Genomic DNA, 3,960 nt, shown 5'->3' with positions numbered 1-3,960 from the left:
TGCCCTCTCACTCACCATAGATCTCCGGAGAAAGAGCCCTGCACCTAGATTAGGAAACATAGTGGATTTGTCCCTGTTGTTGATGGCACAGATCAGACAGCCCAGAGTGTGTGAGAGAAGGTGAGTTGACCCAGTCCATCACAGGCTACTTTGGAGATTGAGCCCCATGCCTTGAGTGGGCATGTCAGTTGAGCCGGATCTAGATGCCAGGGTTCTGGTACATTGGTGAACTGAGGGCAAGACAGTTGACTCTGCCACCTGACAATGACAATTATATGACTTATCTGGAGCAGTACTGGAGAGACCATCCTGATAATGCAGATAAAGGAGCGCTAGTGGGCTGACCAACCCAGCTACCATCCAGGCCCAGATCCAGAGCTCTGAGTTGGCCTACCCCCAAATCTATATCATTTGTGGAAGTTTGGGAAAGGAAAGAGCCAGTTCTGCTGAACCAAAGCCACAAGATCCCCATCACACAAGACAACAACAGGATAGCCAGGAGGGTTCTGGTGAGGATCCAATGTTGATGATGTCACAGAAGTCAGAGATCATGAACCAGACCAATGTCATTAAAATGAACATTTGCAAGTGAAGATGTATGGATAAAGGGATAAACTGTGGGATACACTGTGAGTTACTACTAATTCTGTGATGAGATGATTTCTATGCTTTGTTTCTGTGGGGGCAGGGGAATTGTTTGTGCTTGGGATTTTTTTTATAAGTGGGGAGGTTGTAAGACTGAAGGCTAGATATGAGATAAGCAGATCTGGAGATGAGCTGGAGTGGGGTGCAAGATGGGAAGCTCACAAAGAATCAATAAAAAGTTTTAAAAGGGATAAGAATTTTTTAAATATAAATTGATATTCTTTAGCAAATATTTAGGACAACGGGATATTTCCTTCTAGTCAAGCTCTGTTTGTTGAAGTTCTGAATTTCTTAGAAAAAAAAATCAGCCTTGTTCAGAAAAAAAATTCCTGAAATTACCTACATATTCATAAAAATATAATAGATAAATGTTTTACTATATATGTGGAATAACACAAGATAAAGTCGGTGGTATTCTTCCTTTTATACTATAGAGTTGAATCAATAAAGTTCTTCAAAAAGATATATTGGTTTCTTTCAAGTATTTGACAGAGCAGAAGTTAGTTGTGATTTAATAGCTAGAGGATGTAACTAGTGAGAAAAATCAAAATAAAAGGAAACAAAAGAGAGAGGGAGCATAAAAGTGTTACTAGGCTGAGACAATGATATATATTTTTATCTCATGATGTAAATACACAAATATACATCTAAATATCTGTAAATTATAGATGAAAAGAAATAGAAATAAAGGCTTATATATGTGTATATTAATGCCACTGAAAATTCTTATGTACACATATTATCTACAGAATTTTCTATATAATATCTTACATGAATAATTCAGTATTAAATGCTTAAGTATGTAGGGTCTATCTAAAACTGAAAATCAAACTTATCAAACGTTCTTCTGTAGAATAAAGTTAGGTAAATCTACATTATATAAATAGGAAAAGAATGCTTATACAATTATGCTATTTTAGAAAGAAGTTGGAAAGAACCCAGGTGTCCCTCAACAGAGGAATGGATACAGAAAATGTGGTACATTTACACAATGGAGTACTACTCAGCTATTAAAAACAATGAATTCATGAAATTCTTAGACAAATGGATGGATCTGGAGGATATCATCCTAAGTAAGGTAACCCAATCACAAAAGAACACATATGATATGCACTCACTGATGAGTGAACATTAGCCCAGAAGCTCAGAATACCCAAGATACAATTTGCAAAACACATGAAACTCAAGAAGAATGAAGACCAAAGTGTGGACACTTTACCTCTTCTTAGGAGGGGGAAAAAATACCCATGGAGGGAGTTACAGAGACAAAGTTCAGAGCTGAGACTGAAGGAATGACCCAGAAACTGCCCCACCTGGTGATCCATTCAACAAAAAACCACCAAAACAAGACAATATTGCAGATACCAACAAGAACTTGCTAATAGGAGCCTGATATGATAGAGTCTCCTGAGAGGCTCTGCCATTGCCTGACTAATACAGAAGTGGTTGCTCACAGTCATCAATTAGGCAGAGCACAGGGTTCCCAATGAAGCAGCTAGAGAAAGTACCCAAGTTGCTAAAGGGGTTTGCAGCCCCCAAGGAGGAACAACAATATGAACTAAACAGTAATCCCTGAGCTCCCTGGGACTAAACCACCAATCAAAGAAAACACATGGTGGAACTCATGTCTCTAGATGCAAATGTAGCAGAGGATGGCCTAGTCAGTAAACAATGGGAGGAGAGGCCCTTGGTCATGTGAAGGTTCTATGCCTCAGTATAGGGGAATGCCAGGGTCATGAAGGGGTAGAGGGTGGTTTGGTGAGCAGGAGGAGGGTGGAGAGGATAGGCGATTTTTGGAGGGGAAACTAGGAAAGGGGATAACATTTGAAATGTAAATAAAGAAAATATCTAATAAAAATGCTATTTTAAAAAAAATTACGTTCTCCAAATAAACCATAAATAATTTATGCATGTACAAGAAAAGATTTATCAAAAATACATTTAACAGGAATAAACTGTATACTGTAGAAAAACAGTATTTTAGATTACTAACCTCTATGTAGCAACAGGTAACAGGTTCCTAGGTCTAGATCTATGAACCCAAACTCTATATACATCAAATTCTAAACAGAAACACTGAAGGAGACCCCAGGCAGAAATATGCCCCAAACTTCCAATACAACCCAGAACCCAGTGTTAATAGGTAACAGATTCCCACAAACTGACCAATGAGCTCAGATTTCCCCAGTTCAGCCTTTGTAGGGGCTGACAGGGGAAAGTTCCTCATACCCCTTCTTGGAATATTCACAGGTAAGTTTCTCCTATAAAATCAGTCCTGGGACCAAAATCCCACTATCTCTGTTTAAGTCCTAGCCAAAAACATTAAATAAATAAATAAATAAATAAATAAATAAATAAATAAATAAATAAATAGAAATTTTTGGATATGCTCCCTTAATAATCCTGTACTAATGGAAAACAATGAGAATGGCATGGACAAAGTGTTTAGACAAATATATAAATGAATTATGCACTGTGTTCAAATAACAAAAGAAGACATAAGACAAGGAAAAAAAGATATAACCACTGGAGGATGGGTAGGAGAGCTTATAAAAAGCTGTATTCTAGACATGACATGGCTATCACAATAAAAAATGCATATGCATTAATGTACTGACTCACTATGGTGGATGGAATATACTTGGCTTAGGGAGTGGCACTATTAGGAGGTGTGGCTTCATTGGACTAGGGGTAACATAGTTAGAGGAAGTGTATTGCTGTGGGAGTGGGCTTTAAGACAGTTCTGCTGGCTGACTGGAAGCTAGTCTTCTCTTAATGGCCTTCAGATGAAGATGTAGAGTTCTCAGTTCCTCCAGTACCATGTCTGTCTGTAAGTTGCCATGCTTCTTCCTTGATGATAATGGACTGAACCTCTGAAGTTGATAGCCAGTTCCAATTAAGTGTTATCCTTATAAAAGTCACCTTGGTCATGGTGTGTTCAGTGCAGTAAACCCTAACTAAAACACATGAGACTTTCACAAGATCATGTCAACCTAATAGATGCTTGGGCGGGGAAGATCATTCATTTTTGAGGTTCTTCTTGAAGGAGGTGACCAATGTTAAGACTCCCATGCTCCAAAAGATAGCCCTAGCATAATTCACCTATGAACAGCAATAGCCAGGCTTAGTGGGGTACAAAATTAAAAAAAAATTACTCTGAGAGCAAGAATTTAAAGGGAATATTGAGGGACCTAAAGGAGAAAATGGGAAGTACATATGATATTTCCTTTTATACATACATGAAAGAGTCAAAACTAAAGTAAAAGCTAAAAGCAAAAATACAGAACACCTAAGAGGTTTAACAAAGGTTAAATA

Source organism: Mus caroli, unplaced genomic scaffold, assembly GCF_978045245.1.
Source record: "Mus caroli unplaced genomic scaffold, Mus_caroli_1 scaffold_12, whole genome shotgun sequence".
NCBI classification, from domain to species: Eukaryota; Metazoa; Chordata; class Mammalia; order Rodentia; family Muridae; genus Mus; species Mus caroli.
This window is presented reverse-complemented; position numbering follows the sequence as displayed.